Here is a 14,217-nt window from a genome sequence, read left to right as displayed (position 1 = left end):
CACAGCCCCTATGTTTAATTGTAAATATTACATAGTAAGACTCCATACTTGCACCTCCGCAGTTTCCAATTTTCATGAATAGGTTTTGGGGTAAATATTCTTTAATTGTACCACTTATTTATTTATTTACAGAATTAAATGCAGCTAGCCATGTTCTGCATTGCAAAAGGGCTTATTTCAACAGATTATGATCAAATCACATATGCCACCATCATCTGAAATTCTGCAAACTGACACCATCCCTTCAGTCCATTTATAGAGCACTGAGAAAGAGAATGGACAGAAGAGGTGAGGAGACTTACCACATCTCACGCAAACTTGTAGAATCTCATTGTGAGGCATCTTCCAATCATTGCTCTTAAATACTAAGTTCTGTTTCTATCTCTATACTTTACTCTAGATCTATAGCCACAGTCATATCTATTGTATTCAAATAGATGATACATTTATTTTGTATAATGTCTGTCTGAATTGAATTAAATATTTTAAATAGTTTACTTAAATTTTCTAAGAATTCTATTTGCACCTCCTACGCATATCTCCATTCTGTTTTCTGGCTACTGAACTGCCCACTATAAGACTGGGTGGCTGAATGAATGATCACATGAACTATAACAAGGAAGCAAAGATGGGTGCTTTCATTTGTTTAGAAATATAATACAATATGATGCACAATTCTAATTAAATTTGGTTTCCATGGAGCCTGTAGTCACATGTCAGTGTTATTAACAGTCTACAGTAGTCAGGTTAAAATGGAATTGGGGCTCAACCAAAGCAGCAAATACTCAATTTCCAATCTCATTTGTTCTCCTTAAACACACACACACACACACACACACACACACACACACACACACACACACACACACCCCAACAAAGACAAGTTTTAACAGAATGCAGCTGGACAGTGAGCAATATAACAGTGAAATCGCAAGGATGAGTACTTAGCTAGTAGAGAGGCCAACATAGGGAGAGAAGGGACAGCTACTCCATCTAACAAGTGCACACACCATATCAACACTACAGACACACTCACTGCCTGAAAGCAGACTCATCTAACTCTCCAAGCACGATGCCTGTACTGGGAGGTCAGCCCTAATTTATAAGGCAGAGGCTGCTGGTCACTTACTTTTATCCATCTATTATCATGGCTTGGTCATGGGTGTTTGCACCTGTGTGGGTTTGTAGGGCTGGCGCCTCTATGGGCTCAGAGTCCTGTCTTTCCTACTGCAGTGCTAACAGAAATGATGATTCCAAGTGCCATAGGGGAGAAACTGAGGCTGGCAGTGAAGGGGCTTCTTGAATATGTAGAACAGAGCCCTACACTACCAACTCTCTTTGGTTGGACCCAGGCAGGTCTGCCTGCAGCTCTGCTTGTCCCAAAGACACACCCGTCAAGTTCACTGCAGGCTCAAAAGAGTAGCAGTAAAGTCTCAGGTTTAATCTTCATGGTTAAAAACCCTTTAAGGACAAATCACATCTTTTGAGAGGAAAGTTGCCTCCAAATGAGGCTAACTTGGAAACAAGAGCAAGAAACACAAAAGGTTCAAGTAGTAGGTAGAAGGAAAAGCCATGTTTATACACGACAAGAGAAATTGCTCAGGAGAAAATGTTGGACTTCTTGATGTGAAGGAAACAATACTATTATTACCTCATAAACACGAAGAAAGCAAAATGATATGCTTTTATCCCTGAGCTGAGACTCAGCAGCATTTCCTGATCTGCAGTCTTCTGTTTCAGGGCTTAATCATTTGTCCCACTGTTTCCTGTGGGTAGTGAGAGGACAGACACCGTCTGTGTTTCTGGACTGAGCAGGCATGGCCACAGCTGTTTCAGACCTCCTGCAGTCTCTTAGAACTACCATTTCTGCTTTGTGTGTTTTAGGAGTACAATTTTTGTTTTCAAATGGGATCTGCACAGAACTCTTACCCTGGGAGTCGGGCGGTAGCCCAGCGAGCTAAGCGCATGTGGCGCAAAGCACAAGGACCGGGGTAAGGATCCCGGTTCGAGCCCCCGGCTCCCTACCTGCAGGGGAGTCGCTTCACAGGCGGTGAAGCAGGTCTGCAGGTGTCTGTCTTTCTCTCCCCTCCTCTCTCCATTTCTCTCTGTCCTATCCAACAATGACAACAACAATGACATCAATAACAACAATAATAACTACAACAATAAAACAACAAGGGCAACAAAAGGAAATAAATACATATAAAAATATTAAAAAAAAAAGAACTCTTACCCTGACCCATCAAAGGGCATGTGGCATAGCCAGAAGATGTGTGGGAGAGGTACTCACTTCACCATCTAATCTCCAGTGCCCCTAAAGCTTCTTTGCAGACAGCAGAGCTAACAGGAACCTCACAGAGCACACTGCCTCAAGGGTTCTGGAGGGGACCATCCCTTTCTTGTTGCTGGGATGACATGTTTGGATACATCTCCAGGGTCTGCACATCACCCAGACATGGCTGCCTCTCTGGGCATCCCTGGCAGGGTCACTCCCTTTGCTTTCATTTCCTTCACTAGCCACACAGCAACCCTTAAATCATAAGGTCTTCCTCATACTTTAAGTACACTTCCTCTGATCATGCTACATCCCTGTAATCCTTCCACCCTGAATCTCTGGCACCCTGTATATCTGAGAAAGGATCTTCTATGTCAGTATGTCAGTCTCTCCAGAAACCACCTCTGATATGTTTAAAGCACAGGGTGAGGGTTTGACTGTGAAAATGTTTCTCAACTTTGAGAAACTACTGTTAGAATAAGAGGAGACCAGGATGGGCTCATTTGGCACTGTGGGGTACAAAGATCACATCTTGGTTACTGTGACTCCAGAGGACATATCTGGGACAAAGAGACACCTGGGAGTTCAGGTCTCTCAGAGAGCAACAACTGGGCTTGGTCAGCTGACAGTTTCCAAGTTTCTAGACTCTCTTTATCCTTTCAAAGTTTACTTTGGAAGAAAGCATACACAAGCCTACATTCTCACTATTTCCCTAATGACGGGACTTAAAGGCTGCTGGAATTAAGGCTTCATTTCTGCTCATCAGGACAAAGTCTCTGATTGGTTTCAATGCAGCTTCCCTTCCATTCTGTTCACAGCTGTGGCACCAGCCTCATTCAGTTGTTGTAATGACTGCTAATGCTTTAGCTTTGAAAGCCATTGAAAAGCTCATCGTCGTTTTATTTTGGACCCAGGATTGGGACTCAGCAGAAGCTGCCCCTATAGACTACAGAATCCTCACTAATAGTTTAGTGTCACTTCAATCAACAAAAAGAAAAACTCTAAGTCACTGAGAAGGCAACCCTATTCAACTCCGAATAACAGTAAGTGACTCAAGATGGGCATAGCTACAGGTCAGGATACAGGGGTCACACCCAGGTGACCTGATATTCCCCTCCCAGCTCTTGCTCAGAAGCCTGGAGACCAACTAAGTCCATCACTCTGTTGCCTCCAAATACATTATAGGACCATCCTCCAAAGGAGTCTTGTTACAGCTGGGAGCAACAGACTCTCAATACTGAATTTCTCTGGATTCAGAAAAAAGACAGATGTTGAAGCAAGAAGCAGGTTGTTTCTTAAGTATCTGAAAACTTCAAGAAGAAATTGTATCTGTCTACTCTTTGTTTAAAATTTCTTTATTGAGGAATTAATGTTTTACATTTGACAGTAAATACAATAGTTTGTACATGCATAACATTTGGCAGCTTTCCATATAACAATACAATCCCCACTAGATACTCTGCCATCCTTTTGGGACCTGTATTCTCCCCCCCCAACCCCAGAGTCTTTTACTTTGGTGCAATACGCCAATTCCAGTTCAGGTTTTACTTGAGTTTTCTCTTCTGATCATGTTTTTCAACTTCTGCCTGAGAGTGAGATCATCCCATTATGTGTCTACTCTTAAACTTGAACATTGTTCGATTTAGAAGTGACATTAATTATATTTATGTAATATGCTTTATATCTACATTCCAAATGAGTGTGGAGTTAAAACCCTTTGCACCACCATCTGCATTTAGAAAAGGTTTATGCCCAAGTTTGCCTGATGATGTGCTCAACATGTTAAAGAAACCCCATTAAATTTTTTATTTACTTATTACTGAGGGAGTATGGAAGGAAAGGGAGAGGCAAGAGCACCATTCTGGTACCTGTGATGCTGGGGATCCAACTCAGGACTCCATGCTTATGAGTTCAATGCTTTTATTCACTGCCCCACCTCCTGGGCCACTGGAAGCACAATTTTTGTAAGAGGTATTTTATAAAACAAAAGAAAACAAACAAACAAAGAAAAAGTTGGCCTTTGTGAATTTGATTCCTGCTGCCCTTGCAGGAGCTGGACATACTTTTTGTGATGGGCCCTGATACCCATGTGTTCGAAGTTCAGGAGAAGAGTGCTGGAGGCAGCAAAGTGGGGTTGGAGATGACTCCAGAGGAAGGTCTGGTCTCTGAAGGGGAGTGGTCAGAATCTAAGCTTATCTGCCTTGCTTTTACAGAGCCCCTTCTGGTAACATTCCTTCATTCCTTTGTAACTGACCCCTGACCCTTCCCTTATTCATGGAAAATGCAAGATTTGCATCATTCTGACTGCTTCTCTTTTCTTCTTCCCAAAGTCCTCTCTGTCAGGAAGCCTTTTAAATATCAAGTTTATGACCTTATGTGACTGGCTTAGAATCTCTGCCTGGGGCTCACATACTTTGTTAGTAAATCCCTCTTTACTTTTTTTTTTTTTTTTAATCAGTCTTCCTCATGCTAGTTTGAATAGTCTTTGTCCAGTTTGGAAGAACCCAGAAGGGTTTCCCTTGGCCCCTCACAGAGACTGGCTGGGCAGCTCCTAGGAATCATTTGTGTATGGAGAACTGGAGGCTCTTGTAGCTCTGCTTTCTGAAGAGCATCCCCCCCCCCCATTTTTTATTAGTGATTTAATATTGGTTTACAAAATTACAAGACATTGGGGGTACAATTACAACCATTCTCAACTACTAGAGTTCTGTATCCCCATTCCCTCCATTGGAAACTGCAGTGGTTCTTCCAAGGTCACTGATATAGGTTGACTGTTATTTCTGTATCTACCTACCTACCTATCTACTTACCTATCTATACTTTTGCTCCTCCCTCCAACCTTCCCTCCCTCCTTTCCTGCTTCCTTCTCCCCCCCCCCTTTTTTTTTTTTTTTTCCCTCCAGGGTTATTGCTGGTGCTTGGTGCCAGTACTATGAATCCACTGTTCCTGGGGCCATTTATTCCATTTTTTTAATTGGACAGAACAGAGAGTAATTGAGAGAGGAGGGGAAGATAGAGAGGGGGAGAGAGACACCTGCAGACCTGCTATGCCGCTTATGAAGTGACCCCTCTGCAGGTGGGGAGCCTGGAACTCCAACTGGGGTCCTTGCGTGGGTCCTTGCACTTTGTACTATATGTACTTAAGCTGGTGTGTTACAGCTCGGCCCCCCATTTTTTCTACGGTCCTGTTTTCTCTTCCTTTCTAGCCTAAACCTACACCAATTACTACTTCTTTCCTTTTTTCCTCTTGGTCTTGATGGAATTGGGTTCCAGAGGTCTTTATTCATCTTCCTTTAACATTTCTCCCCCTCTGGGAGTATGGACAAAAATTCTTTTTGGTGTGCAGAAGGTGGGAGTTCTGGCTTCTGTAATTGCTTTTCTGCCAGACATGGATGCTGGCAGGTCAATTCATACCCCCAGCCTGTTTCTATCTTTCTCTAAGGAAGTAGGGCTCTGAAGGGCATTATATATATATATATATAATATTTATTTTATTTATTTATTCCCTTTTTGTTGCCCTTGTTGTTTTATTGTTGTAGTTATTATTGTTGTTGTCGTTGTTGGATAGGACAGAGAGAAATGGAGAGAGGAGGGGAAGACAGAGAGGAGGAGAGAAAGATAGACACCTGCAGACCTGCTTCACCACCTGTGAAGCGACTCCCCTGCAGGTGGGGATCCGGGGTTCGAACCGGGATCCTTATGCTGGTCCTTGTGTTTTGCGCCACCTGCGCTTAACCTGCTGCGCTACAGCCCGACTCCCAGAAAGGCATTTTTTAAAGGTATTTTAATATTAACACCCTCTATTCCACTCCCTGTATTAAATTTTATTATTAGTATTATTACTTATACAGACAAAAATTGAGAGGGAAGGGATGATAGGGAGAGAGAGACACATACATGTAGCACTGCTTCACCAATCATGAGGCTTTCCCCCTGGAGGTAGGGACCAGGGACTTGAACACAGGTCCTTTCACATGGTTATGTGTATGCTTTACAGACTGCTCCACCTCCAAGTGTTAACTTTTAAACTGTCAGATTCCTTATTGAACATATTGCCTTAACTTCCACACTTTTACAATGAATGACTTTCTCATTGGATTTCTCTAACTCAACAGGGTGGTTTGACCCTAGGGCAAGGTCTGTCCTCCTTCTTCTCTCTCCTTTGTTACCATTTGGTCTTCACACATGTGAGATTTCACTGCTTTGGGCAGATTATTATTATTATTTAAATTTTTAATATTTATTTATTTTCCCTTTTGTTGCCCTTGTTGTTTTTACTGTTGTTGTAGCTATTGTTGTTGTTATTGATGTCGCTGTTAGAAAGGACAGAGAGAAATGGAGAGAGGAGGGGAAGACAGAGAGGGGGAAATGCTGGGAAATTGTGCAGATGCAGTCACATCTGCCATGTTGTCCCCTCAGGCTATTGCTAGTTCCTGCGAGAGTTGGGATATTCTCGGAGTGCCTGTTCCTCCATGTTGTGCCCTCAGGGCATTGTCTATTCCCCACAATAGTTGCAGTGCTCTGGTTACTCCTCCCCCTTCCCATTTATTATCCCACCCTGGAGTGCTATGGTTACTCCTCCCCCTTGCCATTCTCACGAGAGCTACTCCCATAAAAGCCCTTCTTCTTCCGCACCTTGTTCTCTGCTGGCTCTTCACTTGGGTGTTTAGACACAGGAAAGGTTACTGCGTGAGGCGGCCATTTTTGCTACCTCCACATGGCCCAACCTGCTTCTCTCTCACCCAACTCTGAGGTGTCAGCATGTTCCCTCTTCGCTCTGGATCTCCTTTCTCTCTTGTCCGCAGCGCAGCACAACAGGGAAAGAAAGATGAGACATCTGCAGACCTGCTTCACCACCTGTGAAGTGACTCCCCTGCAGGTGGGGAGCCGGGGACTCAACCAGGATCCTTTCACTTTGTGCCACGTGCGCTTAACCAGCTGTGCTACTGCCTGAATCCCATCTGGGCAGATTATTATTTTTCTCTTCTTTTTTCAAATAAAGGGAAAGAGAGAGAGAAAGAGAGAGAGAAAGAGGGAGGGAAGGAGAGGGAGAGAGAGAGAGAGAGAAAGAAAGCATGAATTGCTCATGAAGCTTATTCTTTGCATGGTGCTCCCATGTGGTGGATTGGGGCTCAAACCTGAATCTTCATGCATGGTAAAGTGTGCTCTCTACTGGGTGAGCTATCTCTTGCCCCCTAAGAGCTAGGTGCTTTAGTTCAGGACTGGGAGGGCTCTTTGAGAATTTATATGCAGTTTCTAGATTTAGTGCAAATAACTTTCTGGTTAAGAGTGTGGTGCTTCATTGCTATCTGCATCCCACAATGACCTTGGGTCCATACTCCCAGAGGGTTAAAGAATAGGAAAGCTATCAGGGGAGGGGATGGGATACGGAGTTCTGGTGGTGGGAATTGTGTGGAGTTGTACCCCTCTTATCCTATGGTTCTGTCAATGTTTCCTTTTTATAAATAAAAAAAATTAGACCTGGTTTTCAAATATCCAATTAAATCAGAATTCTTAGCTAAATATTTTAAAACATTATTTTTATTATCTGCTATTAGTTTATAAGACTAAACTCTTATTTTATACCCATCACCAGAGTTCTGTGGTTCCTCCACTTCCTATAACCTCCATTGTTTGCACAAGAAAATCTGAGTAACAGTTAGTTTGGCTACTCCATTTATTTATTTTTGCAAGTTCATGTAGTATAATTATCTATACATATAAGTGAAACCACCTGTTAGTTGTCTTTGTTGAGTAAATCATGACTCAATTACAGCATAGAATGTTTGAGAGCTTCTTAGAACCACCCAATGTGACACTAAGTGAGAAAAGCAAATCGAAACCCCATGTTATTATTTAAAAATTTTAAAAAAAATTATTATTTTTCCTTTTGTTGCCCTTGTTTTATTGTTGTTGTAGTTATTATTATTGTTGTTGATGTCATCATTGTTGGATAGGACAGAGAGAAATGGAGAGAGGAGGGGAAGACAGAGAGAGGAAGAGAGAGATAGACATCTGCAGACCTGCTTCACCGCCTGTGAAATGCAGGGGGAGCTAGGGCTTGAACCGGGATCCTTACACTGGTCCTTGCACCTCATGCCACATGCGCTTAACCTGCTGCACTACCACCAGACCGCTGAAACCTCATGCTATGATCTCAGTTCTCTCAGAAAATGAGACAAGTCACCTAGATGCTGCAGGTATGTGTTTGATGGCAGGGATGCCAGAACTTTGTACTATTTTCTTGAACTATTTTGTGCTTGTGATTTTCTTCCCCCAGAAATGATAACAAATGCTTTGTCTTCTATAGTCTTCAGAAAATCCCTAATCTAAGTTTTCTTCTTTCTTGTTTTTAGATGGATTGGAAAGAAAATGGACAGTGGTAAAAACAGGCAGCTTCTTTTTTTCCATCCATGTTTTCTATCTACCTCATGTACAAAATGACAGGAGGAAGCTTCAGAAAAAGTCAGTCCCCATTCCATCATGATGTCATGTTCATGTAGTACAATTATCTATACTCTACATATGAGTGAACCACCTGTTAGTTGTCTTTGTCGAGTAAATCATGACTCAGTTACAGCATAGAGTGTTTGAGAGCTTCTTAGAGCTTCTTAGAACTTAGAATCAGCTGGTGCATCAACTGGCACCTCAGTCGACACTGAAGGGGGACACCTCCCAGAGCTGGCACTACCCCATTTTTGCTTTGAACTTCACTTGGGAAGAATCTGAGTTGCCCAGGTAGCACATGGGAGTGGCTCTCAGCAAGAGAAGTGTTTTCCAGCTGTGACTGATGGTAGTCTCTCAGGAAAGAAACTATTTCTTTTATCTGTATAGATATGAAGGGCTTCCTGGACTACTTTAGAGGATAACAAAACTGCATTCCACACAGAAATGGAACTAGGTCAGAAGTGAGAGGCAGAAATGACTTAGCTGCTTGTCACTCTAGTGGATGAGGCTCTATTAAGCCTCTTCCTGTGAACTTTCAGAAGAAAATTGCGAAATAGGAGCTGTGGACAGGGCAGCCATGCCGCTCACCACCATATCCCAAATTCTGCCTAGCCTCCTTTCCACTCCCTGGAGTCCTCCTGTATTAGCAGCTGTTCCCTGACTGCAACAACCTTCCTTCCAAAAAGGAGCTTGTGCTCCTTTTTGAAACACTTACATAAAATGTCAACAGAACCATTTTGCTAACGAGGAAAGTGAGCTCCTGAGACATTCAGTAATTAACCTGAAATCCTGATTGCTCTATGTAGGTAGGACCTTCTTTCTGTCTCCAGAGTCCAGCTTTTTCCTGGGCTACGTCACATGAGCTGTTGGTCTGTCTGTTGGAACTGCTATCACCCATCTTTGTGCCTGGCAACAGCTGATTAAACTGGTTTTGAGGAAAAATATTGGGATGATAAAATGTACCCAAAGGGCTTTTTCCTGAGTTTTGGTGTATCCCTCAGGGTTCACATGCCCACTTTCCTTCCCAATTGCTCTGTAAAAGAGGCCCGACTTGTTCATAGTAAAGTGTGCATAGACCCCAAAGTCTTGCTGAGCAGCAGCCCTGGTAAACTCTGTCTCTGCCCTGGCAGGTTCTAGAAACTGTGGTCTAGCTCAGAGAAGGGGCTGCATATACATGTGAGAGTACTATAGGGAGAAGAGACAGACAGCAGTGGTCTCTGAGTATACCCACCATGGCAATGGGAGCCCAAATTTGCAGGAAAAGAGGCCCAAGGAAGTACTTAGTCTCCTGCCTGCCTCACTGGGGCTGTCCAAAGTGGTTTGCTGGGAAACCCTGAAGTATGCTCCATGGCTTGCATCTGTCCATGGAACAAGACAGCTCTGACCTCCTCATGGACTGGGCATAGCAACTATTGAAAATATCACTTAGGGAAGATGGTGAGGTGGGTAGAGTACAGGACATGCATGCATTAGATCTCTAGTTTGAACCCTGGCACTGCATAGGCCAGAGTGATGCTCTGCTTGGCTCTTTTATATTTCTTTTCACCTGTTCTTTTTCTCTTTTTCTCTTTTTCTCTTTCTTTCTTTCTTTCTGTCTGTCTGTCTGTCTGTCTTTCTTTCTGTCTTTCTTTCTTTCTTTCTTTCTTTCTTTCTTTCTTTCTTTCTTTCTTTCTTCTGGTTTTAATAAATAAATCAAGTATCACTGAGGGAATTCCGAGTTCTTTCATTTCTGAGACCCAGTAGTAGAAGTTGGAAGTTATCTGAGGGAGTATCTGTTCTCCTGATTGTGCATAAATACTCATGTTGGACATGGTGACAGCCCTGTGACATTACTGTGTCCACACTGTGGACTGACACTGGCTCTGGATCTGCAATTCTAGCTAGGGCACAAAAACTCCCAAGGAAGGAGCCAGTCAGCTGTCCTCTGCACCCTCCCCCCTCCCTCCCACAACCTCCACACTTGGCAGAAAGTAAATTACAGAAAGGTGATTGTGTGAGTCAGCCCAGCGTGGACACACGGCCCAGTGAGAGCCATTATGCTGTTAATGGCTAGGTTGATGACCTATGGACAAGCTAACTTAACAACACACTTTAAGTCTAAAGCCTCCATTTAAAATGTATTGTGTTCAGCTGTTGCACAGACTCAAATAAATTCAAGTACAAAATTAAATCTGCACATTGAAACATTTCACAGTCAAAACAGTATTCCTATTTTTTATTTCCTAAATTCTTTTTGGCTTTCTTAGCCACTTTCTGTGATTTGTAGTCAGCTGTTTCAGACTCAGGATCTGCACAAATGCCCACTTAACCACAAAGTTGAAGTTTGAGTTGTGGCCCCAGGCCCAGTCATTGTTCACTTACTTCAAGAGTGTTAATAAAAGTGAATCACATTTGTTAAACAATGACAGATGAAACCAGTTACTATTACTCACCCACCCATCATGCTCCAGGCATTGTTCTTTTAAAAAACTCATCACATTATCAAACAGGTACAAGGTTTTAGGCAGCTCCGGAGATTATAATTCATTTGTAAAGCTCTGGGACTCTAGATCAACTTTGGTTAACAAATTATGTAGTCCTTGACCTGACAGCTATCCAACCTCAAAGATGTCCCCAAATCATTTTTTATACTTGAAGGCTGGTCCTATGATTTCCTGGGACATGAGAAAGTGAAATAAGCCTTCCAACATAGGTTCCAGTGCCTAGCTCCAAGAGATAGTGCATATTAATGGTGTAAAGTTTATTGTCACACTGTTACAAGGGGACATCTTATTTCACATCACAAGGGTCCATTTAATTTCTCACTGTGACAACATTCTATGCCACATGGTCACACACATGTGGTACTCTCATCCAGGCTCAGGGGTAGTGTGTCATCTGCTTTAGCAGTTTGTGTTTCTGAACTGGCACCCCCCTGATCTTGTCAGCCCATCTGGGTGGTACTCCAGGTTCCATTAAATAGGAGAAAGGAGAGAGATGGCTCTGACTTTCCTAGTTGGTGTTGCCCTTATGTGACCCAGAAGCCTCTCTCCAGTGCCCTTCCTATTTGGAATTTTAACAAAGGCAGCTTTCTTGAGAGACCTCTCCTTCTACTGTGTGGCAGATGGTCTCAAATGATCTGGAACCTGATATCTTTCCTGTGTCTGTGCACCCACACAAATAACAGGATTAGAGACTGTGTCCTGGTCTTCTAGGAGCATGGCCCCCATGTCCTCTTCAGGGGAAGTTTGTAACCCTGTGTTTCCCTATTGGTGTTAATTTGGCCTTACCTGCCTCCTCCCAGTGCCTTCAACAAAGACTGGGTCAGCATAGGATTGTAGGGGGAACCCACCTGATACCACTAGGCTGTTGACAAGCTTCAGGATTGAAGTATATAGTTCAGCCAAAGGATATGGGTGACTCCAGTCTTTATTCTCATCTAAAAAATTGGACAATGATGTGAATGTCTCATGTTTTTCCTCAGACCAGGTGAGAAAAGTGGGCATCGATAATACAGTGTCAATGTCTATTATTCATCATTCTGATGTCTCCCTACCATGCACACAGCTCTGGGGAGATGCACCTCTAAACAGGAAGGCTGGTCATAGGGAAAGAGGTAGTTAGAGCACCCACAAGGAATGGACAGAGGCAGAATGGAGATCTGGAGGCAAATATCATCCAAGAACTGACTTCATGACCTACTGATCTGCAGATTTTCACTCTGTCTTCTGTAATGTGGACTTATGCTGCAGACCCCATTGCCTCAGCCCTTGAATCCAAGCCCTCAGAGGGACAAGGATATGCATCTGCTGTCACCAGTCCTGGCATGATTCATAGCTGCTCCCAAACTTCTGAATTGTTGTCACAAGAGAAATAGTGATTCACTGAAAACGTAAGCTGCAGTCATGAGGTCATTTATTGATAGGAGCACATTCTGAGAAATGCACCCTTGGGTAATTTCACTGTTGTGTGGATGTCACAAGCCTGGAAGGCCTAGTTAGCTGCACCTCTGGGCACATGACACAGCCTGCTGGTGGATCTGTTGATCCTGCTGTCCCTTGAAGACCCAGTGTCACGATTCAAAGCAAGACTGCCTGCCTGCTTGTCCTTCTTCTCATATAAAATACCACATCCTTTCCATGTCCATATTGGTTTTCTATGATTTTTGAACATGAGTGACTCCTTTTAAAAAAGACATTCTGTGGCTTAGTAACATAGAAGTCCCACCTGTGCCCAAACTATTTAAAAGAAAATCTGCAATTCATTAACTGTGTTTATAGCACAGAGAAAGTCTGACCAGTAACCTGATCTAGATTGTACTGAAAAAGCTGATCATAATTATCTAGCAAGACAAGGGAAAGGGAAGATAAGAACAGTTTTTTATGGGAAAATGGTAGGGCAGCTGCACTGAAATCATCCTTATTGCCAAGTTCACTTCTGAAACTTCCTGTGAAGGTCGATTCCTCAGTCTCCACATAATTCTCTATAGTTTGGTGGATGAAGCTATGGAGATGCCTGATGCTAACGTATCATTTTCACCATCAATTGATTCATTCTCCTCAAAATTTAGGATCCCATCTCCTTGGTGACACTATTACAACCATGGCAAAATAATAAAGTTTCAGTAGGGAAGACATCAGCCAGAGGAGTGGTGGGGAGGCCAGAGCCTGTCATCAATTGCTAATGGAACAAATCTCTTTTCTGGTGCCAGGAAATAGCCTGCTGCAGCTTGATGGCTATGTTTGGGGGTGTGTAATAGCATCTCAGAAACTGTATAAGCTCTCATGGTTTCCTAACATCTCTAACATCACGGATAGGGCTGATTTTAATTTTGCATGGATACCCTATAAGACTTCATAAACTGGGGGTCGGGCGGTGGCGCAGTGGGTTAAGCGCATGTTAAGCGCAAAGCGCAGGGACTGGTGTAAGGATCCCGGTTCGAGCCCCTGGTTCCCCACCTGCAGGCGAGTCGCTTCACAGGTGGTGAAGCAGGTCTGCAGGTGTCTATCTTTCTCTCCCCTTCTCTGTCTTCCTGTCCTCTCTCCATTTCTCTCTGTCCTATCCAACAATGAGCAACATCAACAATGGCAATAATAATAACCACAACGAGGCTATAACAACAAGGACAACAAAAAGGGGGAAAAATGGCTTCCAGGAGCGGTGGATTCATGGTGCAGGCACCAAGCCCAGCAATAACCCTGGAGGGGAAAAAAAAAAAAGACTTCATAAACTGACAACACGAGTATTTTTGTATCAAATGGCAAAGCCACTGTCCAGCTCATAACGCTATCTCTGTTAGCTTTTCCAGGCAGAATATTCTGGAAGACACAGCTGGTTTCAGATCAGTTCCACTTCCCTTTGAGTTTCAGGCCCAGTACTACCCATTACAAAGGATACACACCTCACATTATGGCAGCTCTTGGGACAGAACTTCCCAGATGGTGTCCATCCAAGCCAGTGTTTAACTCTCTTGCATTTTTGTTGTTCAAATCATTTAGAAATTATGGATTGAACAAG

General features: G+C 43.1%; 1 protein-coding gene and 1 long non-coding RNA gene across 6 annotated transcripts in view; one reads left to right on the top strand and one right to left on the bottom strand.

Annotated features, from left to right (window-relative positions):
- Positions 1-14,217, bottom strand: part of DLGAP2 (DLG associated protein 2) — a 473,760-nt gene that overhangs the window by 62,574 nt on the left and 396,969 nt on the right. The gene's annotated exons all lie outside the window — the stretch shown is intronic.
- LOC132536730 (uncharacterized) overlaps positions 1-14,217 on the top strand; it is a 182,933-nt gene that overhangs the window by 80,300 nt on the left and 88,416 nt on the right. The window lies entirely within an intron of this gene.

This window comes from Erinaceus europaeus, chromosome 2 (assembly GCF_950295315.1).
Source record: "Erinaceus europaeus chromosome 2, mEriEur2.1, whole genome shotgun sequence".
Taxonomy (NCBI): domain Eukaryota; kingdom Metazoa; phylum Chordata; class Mammalia; order Eulipotyphla; family Erinaceidae; genus Erinaceus; species Erinaceus europaeus.
Note: the sequence above shows the minus strand (reverse complement) of the source record. Positions and strands in the feature narration are given on the sequence as shown.